Source organism: Phaethon lepturus, unplaced genomic scaffold (genome assembly GCF_000687285.1).
Source record: "Phaethon lepturus isolate BGI_N335 unplaced genomic scaffold, ASM68728v1 scaffold14153, whole genome shotgun sequence".
Taxonomy (NCBI): Eukaryota; Metazoa; Chordata; class Aves; order Phaethontiformes; family Phaethontidae; genus Phaethon; species Phaethon lepturus.
This window is the reverse complement of record NW_010529869.1, coordinates 18,092-28,190: the sequence shown is the minus strand read 5'-3', so window position 1 is coordinate 28,190 and position 10,099 is coordinate 18,092. Positions and strand designations below refer to the sequence as shown.

General features: G+C 36.7%; 1 pseudogene; it reads right to left on the bottom strand.

Moving 5' to 3' along the window:
• LOC104618475 overlaps positions 1-10,099 on the bottom strand; it is a 45,990-nt pseudogene that overhangs the window by 20,167 nt on the left and 15,724 nt on the right.

Below are 10,099 nucleotides of genomic sequence, written 5' to 3'. Positions count from 1 at the left end.
AGGAATGCAGCCTGACTACTCATTCCCGTCATCTTTAGTGACAGTCTCTTCTCTATTTACCTTCCCACATTTGCCTTAATAATGAAAGTAACTGTCCTTTTATTTCAATGAAAGCTCCTTTCCCATTGTAAATCCTTCAAGTCAGGAGGGCTTCTGGTACATACACCTGAGATCCCAAGGCTGCCTTGGCTTGAAATAGACTTTTGATTGTTAAACACTTGTCTTGGATGACACTGAAATTTCTCCCTTAAGAGGAGAAATGTAGCTGCATAGGTAGCAGCAGTGTCAGTCACTCACCTTTATACCTGGAGGGCCTCTTCGGCCTGCTGCACCCTAGGAAGGAGTGGCATGAGAGATTACATCCAGAACACTGAGCAATATGTGAAACAACAGCTTATAATAAAATATATTATACATACAGTCAAATCAAATACAGCTTATAGAAAGCAGAGATAATTTCCAAAGAAAGGTTTAAGGTAAAAATGAGAAAAGAGTTGACTTGGGATAGAAATTCTTACACAAATAAGCCTTATAAAAAAAAAAAAAAAGGCTTTAGACCCTTAGTGAGTGTAGGGGGAAGGCATCTCAACAAAATTCTGGAAAACATCTTCCCAGTAAGCTGCCCCTTGACTAAAATAAAGAGAGCAAGAGCCCTCTTCCCTCCCTCTGAGCTAAGAGGTCTGCACCACTTCCTGCTGCACACTGCTCAGCATCACTAGCGAATGTTACTGTTAAACCTCAGATCACTAGAGGCCTTTAGGATGTTTCTGCAGCCTGAGGCGTGACCATCATTCCAAACTTTGGCACTAGGCACTTTTCTGACAGACTAGAAGAGGTGCCTTCATAAGTTCCAGTCTCCAGTGGATTAAAAAGAGCAGCTCAGCTGCCAGTGAGTTTATATATAGGCTTAACCAGGCATATGGAACCTGCAGTCATAGGAAGGAAGAAGGGATAGATTTATCTATGGTGAAATTATGAAGCAATTAAGGCTCATAGAAAAGGCTGCATTGAGATTAAGGCTTGTGGCTTCACATGAATCAGACCTGAAATTAATGGGACAGCAAATTCCTGATTAAAAAAAAAACAAAAAAAACAAAAACAACACACTGTAATACACATAAGCTACTAAATTTGAAGCCAGATGTGTTTTGCTATGATAATTTTAGAAGATTTTTGGTTTCTCTTCTTGCAAGAGTTTTAAATATGGGATAAAAGGAAGAAGAGAAAAATTTATTTCTCAATGGGAACCCCATTGTATCTTGTATCGGTTACTTCCACCCTGTATTGATTACTATTCTCACATCAGGGCCAGCATCACCCTGCTCTCCTGGCAGTCCACGTGGTCCTGGGTCTCCCTGCCAAAAAAAGTAATGAACAGGCTCTTTAAACACTCTTTGTTTTTCTTGTACTTACAGATTTTCCTTTATATGTTCCTTCTTTATTTCTTCTCCTAAGTAATTTCATTACAATCAGTTGTATTACACTAAATGCTGATTCTTGGTTTCTGCAAATCATTTACAATCAAAAATTATAAACCAGAGAGGTCATGCTTGCTTTGGATTTCCAATTCATCAGTTACTAACAGCTGATACTTGGTCAAGGCTTTTGTGAAATCATTTTTGTTGACTTCAGTCTTTCAGTTGGACTTCTTAAGATGAGAAAGTTTGATGAGGTTTGTTTCCAAAACCAAAAAAAATTATTTTCCAATGAGTGACCCTCACAGTTTTTCTACTGCTTTCAGCACGCTCTACAGACATATATGCACACACATATGTCTGAGCATAAGCATACAACCCTACTTTTTCAGATAGAATCAAACTTTTAAAATAGTGGATTTTTCTCACATGTTGCTAGTTCTCACCCTCTTAAGCTTTCATCGACCATCCCTTTTATACTACTGCCCAACTAGTTATCACCTTTGCTTATTCTTTTCAAACAAAGCAGGATGGTAAAATGGGCTGTGCTTTTCTATTATGTTTCTTTTCTTGCAGTATTGCTCAAACATCTCTTAAAAATTCAGACATCACTACATAAGCACATCTCCCAGGTCTTATGTTCTAGATACAGGTCAAAATGGAGTTTATCCATCACCCTGAGGAAACAGCAGTTCCATAGTAAGATGAGTACAGCCTGCTGATACCTAATGCATCTTTCTCCGCTTGGTTTTTAACAGTATCCTTACAACTCATTACTAGAAGCCTCACAGGTTGCTGATATAAATTTGTGGTAGGATAATATATTTATACTAAATCTGTATCTTCTCTTAGCTCTATATTATAAGAATATTTCCATAGTCTTTGTTAACCTTTTTAACTTTTTTTTTTCTTTTTTACAGTATCAAGCACTTCTCAAGGCTTTCTGTGTTGCAGACATACACTAAAGGCAAAATACAAAATAAAAGAGCTGCTTAGTCACTGGATAGACAATAGAATTTAGCAATTATGCAAACTGTCTCTCCATAATACAGAACTACTTGCTTACCTGCAATGCTGGGTTTCCCTTTTCACCTTTAGGACCAGGAACATTATTGCTAGTCCCAGGATCTCCCTGGAAAAGTTAAGCAGAAAAGTTAAGCTCAGGGTTTTCAGTGACTGCACCTTTATTACTCTGATTACAGAGGCAGTATATGGAACTAGGATTAATGAGATTTGTCACTGCAGCCAATATGAAATACAAAGGCTATTTTAAATGAGGATGCTTGTAAGAACTCTATATAGGAAGTTCTGCAAAGTCCACAAGTTTCTTTTGCAAAGAGATGAAAAGAAATATTACTAAAGGGCAACAAATTAAACACTGAAAATGTAAAGCTGTTCTAGGTGTCTGGGTATAGTTAATTAAGATCATAACTAGTTAGTGAATTTCAGATGGGGTACACTAGAATAGAGTTCCATTTGGCCATTTAATGCTAGACACAGGTGAAATCCTGATCTCTCAAAGAGGTAAGTTACTATGACACCAGTTTGGGGTTTTTTTTAAAAGCATTAGAAGACAGGCATCAACACTATAATTGGCTGTTTGGAACAAAGGTCTTTGAAATATGTGTGAGAAGACTTAAAGTTGTTATATAAGAATGGTGAGGTCTCTGCCGAAACGTTAGTCCTCAGGGACTGCACTTATGTAGTGCTCTTGGAGCATGCAAGGAAAAAAAATGTTAGCATGAATAAGTAACTTGCCTTTGCATCATTACAAATTGCTAACCAAGAGTTAGTGCACAGGGTTTCCAAGCGATCCAGAAATTCCTCTGTAGGGTGGGAACCACAGGGAGGACTAAGTAGCTCCAAAAGGAGTTATGTTGCCCATGGTAAAAACAAACAAACAAATAAAAATAACAAAAATGCAAGGAACAAGCAGGAGACCTGAGGCTTAAATGCCTGCTTCCAAACAACATACCAAAACATATCAGTCCATCTGCATCTAAAGAGTTCAGACTCCTGGAATACGCCATACTTCTTGCAGAGCACTGCACCATCTAGGACTGTGAAAAACTCTTCAAACCACCTTTCGGGCAGCTACATCACAAAATCCAGGCACGAATCAGTGTAACCTAACTAAAATGAAGGACTACACTTACATGATCTCCTCTGAGACCAGATTCTCCTCGTTCACCTGGTTCTCCTCTGGGGCCTTTTCTGCCCTAAATTCATAAAAAGAGCACAAACATTTTGGGTACAGGTAGAAACAGTATCTGTGGTAGGGGAAGGCCAGATATGAGAACATAGCTCTGTTTAAGTCAGTGGAGCTACACTGATTTACAGCAGGAGCCACATCATATTAGAGAACAGGCAGCTATCAAAAATTACTCACAGGCCATACAGATAGCATTACATTTTAGAAAAATATTTCCATAAAATCTAAACATCATTATAAAGGATACTTCACCCGTTTTCCTGTGTTGCCTTTCTCTCCAGAAGGTCCAGGAAATCCACATTCTCCCTAGACTCAAAAAGCATGAAGAAGGAAGGAAGAAATTAATGATTGTTCTTTCTGATAAATGCAGTTCCCAAATTTTGTCTGGCAGAAGCCAACTTCAATCTGATATCCAACTCTAAACACTAAACAACAGAATTTGTGTTCATGTTTAAAGCCCATTCAAAATCACAAAAATCTGTACTTTTGAACCCTGAGGTAGGTGTCTTTAATCGCACTGCACATTTAAAGCAATGATTACCTGCTCTCCATCAGTGCCATCGAATCCACTCTCACCATGTTCCCCCTGTAGCAATAAGCAGAAAAACCCTGTTAGCATCAGTCCACTTGCCTCTGTGAGCAAGGGAAGAAGTGTTCACCCTGCTTTTAGAAACCTGAATGAGAACAGTGGCTTTCAATGGCCAGCAAGAATAGTTAAGAATAATAAATTATACATAGGAATTACTAATTCAGATTTTTAATGCATTATTAACTTTTACAATAATTCATCATTAAGAACACTTAATAAGAACAATGGTTATTAAAACTATACATCTTCATCAGGTTTTAAATTCTGCTTTTCCATCTGTTAGTTTTCAAATCTTTTTCCCAACTGCAGTACCTTCAAAAATCTAGATATATTACAGAATATAACTACTAGTGTCTGATCTAACTTGCTGATAATCTTGTAATTCTGGTGTCAACCATCGTAGGTGTTTGTATTGCACTTTTTAAAAAAATAATTTTATACTGTGAACAGTGTATTGAAAAGCTAGAAAGAATAATCATGATAAAAACAATTACAGAAGACTGATCTTAGGCTTTAAGACTTGTCAAAGAAACTTCATTACTGTTTCAGCAATGTAATGCGTGATGCATAAAGAGCAGTCACATTCCCATTCAAACACACACTGCTCTTCTCTTCCATTTGTCTGCAAAAATGAATCACCATATTGTAACCATCTGTGCAGGCCATTTTCTCACAAAACACCCATCCCAACCTTATGGAGTTTGCAATGTTAACTTTTTGTTCAGATGAAGAGTGAGGCTTCTGAAAAGAGTTACAACTGTGAGAATCTTGTTTCATTTATGTATGCTTCACAGTGTTTCAGACCTGCCCAAATAACACACTGGATTTTTAAATTATATTTAAGTGCTTCTTCCGTCTTTGTTTACTTGGAGAAAAATGAAGGAATTAACTGTGATGTTTTTATTTGTAGTAAGAAATGAAATTAGCAGAGACCACCACCCTGAAAGCTGAAAGGATAATCAACAAATCACTGAAAGTGGCACAAGCACATGCTGTAAAGGCTAGTTAAACTGACAGGAGTCTCACTCTGATAGAGAATACAGATACAATTGCTTTGTAGGTTTTGATGCTAAATTGTCTTTGCAAAACCACTTAGTTAAAGTTCCTGAGGAAAATTTTCAGTCATTTATAACAGTTTTGCACATGCTAGAAGAAAAAAAAGCTGGCTGTACATTTTTGTAAGATTAATGTTTCACAAACAAGAATTTCTTGAAGAATTATTCCAGAAAAAATTTCAGCACTAAGTGAGCAATCATGACTTGAATAAAAGTCTTAATTTTTCCCTCACTCATTTCCTACCTCAGAAAAACTAAGCCAAACTTCATATTACTAAGTATTCAGTATTGCCTTTTTTTCCTCCGAATAGCTATACTAAAATGACTTGCAGACATCAATAAACTGCCTCAACCTTACTAAGTTAGCAGTATTGAATCGTATTTTTAATGTGCTGAAAGTTTCATATTTTTAGTTAAAATAAAATTAGTGGATATAATGACACAACATAATGAAGTCATTCACATATTCATTGGATTTCAGTAGTGTTTGTGCTCCTCATAACTCCTACTGTATAATTCAACTTGGACAATTAAAATCATCAGCAAGCACTCTCCTTCTTCTATAATCAGATGTTTCATACATTTAAAGGAGGACAAATTACTTCAGGGAACAGAGCAGAAAATGGAAAAGGGAAGAAAAACACATGGGAGGGTTTAAAAAGTCAGTACAGAGCAGTACTTTAAATAGAGCTGAGGTATCAGAAACACTCTCTGAACTTTCTCACATGTGCAGCTGCTCAGGTTTGGAAGAAAATATCTTCCAAGTCTTTGAGGATCCTAAATCTTTTCTAAGAGTGAATTTCTACCAAAGCACCCAATACCATTTTAATTCCATTTTAATTACTCTAGCTTGGGAACTAATATTGCCATTATAGATCATTGTCTTCCAGGCTTTACATTTTATTAACAAATTGGTGACAATATTTCTTTGATGAATAGGTATGTTTGGAAGGTTAAGTAAGAAGAGTTGCAAGATTAGTGGATGACAAAAACAGCTCAAGATAGGTTTGGATATTGAAAAAGTGTCAATAATGATTCAGTGAAAATGCTGTCCAAATCCACAATAAATATTAGTCACAATCATTTTTTTTCCCCCCTTTCTGCTCAGTTTCCTCAACAATTAGAATATGAGATTCAGGTGACCAGAATTATCACCTTGACAGATTATTAAAATAGCCGGTAAGTAAGTTCCTTTCCTGTCAATTAGACTAAACCAACTATGACTGCAACCATACTAAAAATACAAGCAAGACTGCTGGTTTTTGATAACCTGATACCTAACAGCTCACTTAAATCTATTCTTATACAACCACAGCAAAAGTACATTAAATACTCTGAAGTTTTTCTCTCTGTTTTCCTCTCTTGTTGATATTTTCATCCTACAAAGTAACTTGAACTTAAAAGGAAGCAGAATGCTGTTCTCAAAGAAAATTGATCACACATGAAAACACATACCTGACTTCCTCTATAGCCTCTGGCCCCCTGAAATTGAAAATAAACATAGATAAAATTTGGTGAAAGTATTTTTATTGAGCTTGAGAAGCAGGGCACAATAGTTTGCTGTGCAGAGGCATGCTATGCTCAGTATTTGTAGTCCCTACTGTAAAACCCACTACTGCCACACATTTGGTTGACCCCTTTCCTGTGGGAGGACAGTACAGCCTTCATTTTCATTCCCGTTCTGTAAAGCTTTATAGCTTTACCTAAGGCCAGTCTGGAGTTGGTGGAAAAGGCACTGGCAAGTTGCCGAGTCAGCAAACTCCTTAGCCATTTGCCCATGCTTTGATTACACAAAGTACCTCTCAAAAGGAGACAGCAAAAATTGTCTGCTATTCTTACAGCTGGGTCTTACTGTCCATCCACGCTTCAAAAAGACAGTACAGGGATTTGTCTTCAGTACAGGAAACAGGTTTGTGGGAAACAAAATTAGAAATGCTTCAAAGGACATACTTGCCTTATGGCCTCTGGCACCCGGACATCCCTTGTCTCCCTGAGTCCCATTGAAACCAGCTGGGCCTCTCTCCCCCTAACAAAAGAGAATGTTCAACCTCATCCATACAACGATGGCTACTGGTTAAATCATCATATAAGATTAAAGCAAAACAGAATTGTATCACTATTCACTGCACTAACGACACAAATGGAAGTCACCTGGAAGTTTTCATACTGCCCGTAAGAGACCAGTCAATTACTAGTTTGAGTTGCACCCTGGTTCTCTGCTCTCACTATCATGCCATGTTTTAGATTGCACTACCAATCTCTGACTGAAATCTCTGTACTTGAAGGCAGGCCTTTTGGTAGATTGTTTTTTTAGCTGAATATGGAATGCCTTTCCTCTAGTCACTAATCTCTGCAGTCTTCTGTTCCATGTTTGTTCACAAACATTTATTGTTAGGACAGAAGCTCTAAAAAACCAAAACCACAACTGGAAAGAGAGCAGCTTCTCCCAGCGGATCCCCTTAAAATTGCTGTCTAAAAAGGTAAACAATGACAAAGGAAATGAGAACAAACACACAGTAAACATGAGAGCTCCTGTACTACAATGCAAAAGAGAAGACAAACTTGAAGAGCCTAAGACCAGAAGAATAAAAAACATTCTCTTTTTTTTCTCCTCTTTAAAGAAAGGTCTCTCTCTAAACTAGAAAAAAGCAACACAGATCACGTTGTAGATTAAGTTAGACAATGCTGCCACAGAACCACACCACAATATGAAAAGACAGAAGTTTAAGCATTTTGGCCTGGTGGCATTGCCTACAGGAAACATTAAGACTAATTCCTGAGCCGAGTACTAGACCATAATAAACCAAAGCTGTCCAGCATCATCTCCTCAGCCTCCTTTCCTTATGGTATCTTCTGTAGTCTATTATCACCAGTCTGCTTTCTGCTGTGTATTTACTACATTCAACTGTTTTGGATGCTTTAAATTCTTATCTTGTGGCTGGAAAAAAGGCTTATCCTTCAGCAATGAAAATTTACAACATGGAAGTCACTTGCAGGCTTCACACACAGGAGATGGAGAAAGTTTCTGAAAGTGTGGACGTGATGACTTCTCATCCATCCACAGTAAAGAAAAGGAAAATTAAGGGACCAGAAAATTCAGAAACAAGACTTCCGTGATTTATCTGTCCTACATTATTCTGGGTTCTCAGAAGATCAAAAATAAAAATTTCATTTCATACACAAAAAAATTCAAAATTGTTTTCACCACTTCAAAAGAGACAAGGTTTAGAATCTTTCAAATCAAAATGCTGTGGTGAAAAATTTGGGGCATCCCATTTCAATGTGTTCAAAATATTTCTCATTTTAAAAAACCCTCAAGGTTTGAATTTTAATTCCTACCTACATCATGTCATTCATATCTGTGAAAGGATGTGAAAATAGTTCTGTTTAGTAATAACTATGGTGAGATGCAGATGCACAGAGAATTAAGCCTGTATATTTACCTTCAGATACATGTTGCTTAAACACATTTTAGGTTAACGCTGATGAGCACTGAGTGAATGAGTAACTGCAGACAGTAACACAACAGCAGCAGGAAGGAATAATGTTTACTTACAATCCCACCTTCCCCACCAGGATGACCAGGAGATCCTCTGTAACCTGCACTTCCCTGAAAAACAGGAACTTAAGAGATAAGCAACACTGTTCTCATGAACCCAAATGAACGCAAGCACACTGGGTTCATTTCTATTAGATTACTCTGCCTATGGAGATAGAAAACATTTTCTGAAAATTAGATCTGGTTATGTTCAGGATCGCAGGCTCCATTAACTACATTTACACAGACATTATGCACAGTCCTATGTACTTGACATGGCTGTGATTAAAAAAATAAAAAAAGAAACGAACAATGTTCAATATAAAATTTCAGTATGTTTTTTCAGGAAACTGCCTGATGGGTTACCAAAGCTCATTGGGATATTTGATCAAAGTAAGTATCTTCCTTAGTGATTTGGAAAAGGAAGCATTCTACAGTAATGAAATTCTAAGGTGAAATGAAAAATATAAGGAGTTGAAAACTTGTTAGGTAGGACAAAGATATTGCAATACTTTACAAAGACTTTTAGGAATATTGCAACTTTGTATTTGAAGTGATGCAAACCTCCTATCTTCAGGGCAAAAACTTGAACAGAGAAAAAATAGAACAAATAGAATTTCTAGGAATGAAAATGAACAAAAATGAGACATGAATTTTTGCTGCAAAAACACGCTTTTACAATTGTAGGCTGTACAACCCATGCACCATGTCTGCCTGCCTGCAAAACAACTATGTCTACATTCTGAACACTGTTTTTCTAGATATTTTAGTAAAACAGAACAGTGTAAGAAAATCAACAAGAGTAATGGAAGAAATCAGTGAATTGGTTTATGAATAAATATTAGAAAACTATACTCTTGCTAGAAGATAACAAAAAATGTATTTAATTGCAACCACATAACTGAAGAGTGTGAACTACAGATGTAATTTACTTAGTGTGTTACTGGAATAAGTAGAAATAATGGAATGAATAGTAGTCAAATGGAGCCTACATATACTAAAAACCTCAATAATGAAGTGCACTAGCATGTTGTAAAGTGGCAATATCTGTAACACTCAAAAGGCTTAAAACAGACAATATAAAATCTTAAAGGAAATAGTGTAAATTAGTACTGTATTGGATCAGAAGAAACTTATAGAAGAGGATATTTGGAATAACCAGAGGCACAAACGGATAAGGCTCACACCTAGTGAAGAAGGATTATTTTCTACTCTCAGCTCATTGGCTGTAAGTTTCTCATTCACAGTAGCTAATAAGCCTCATGGTTAATCAGACTTCATTTTTTAAAT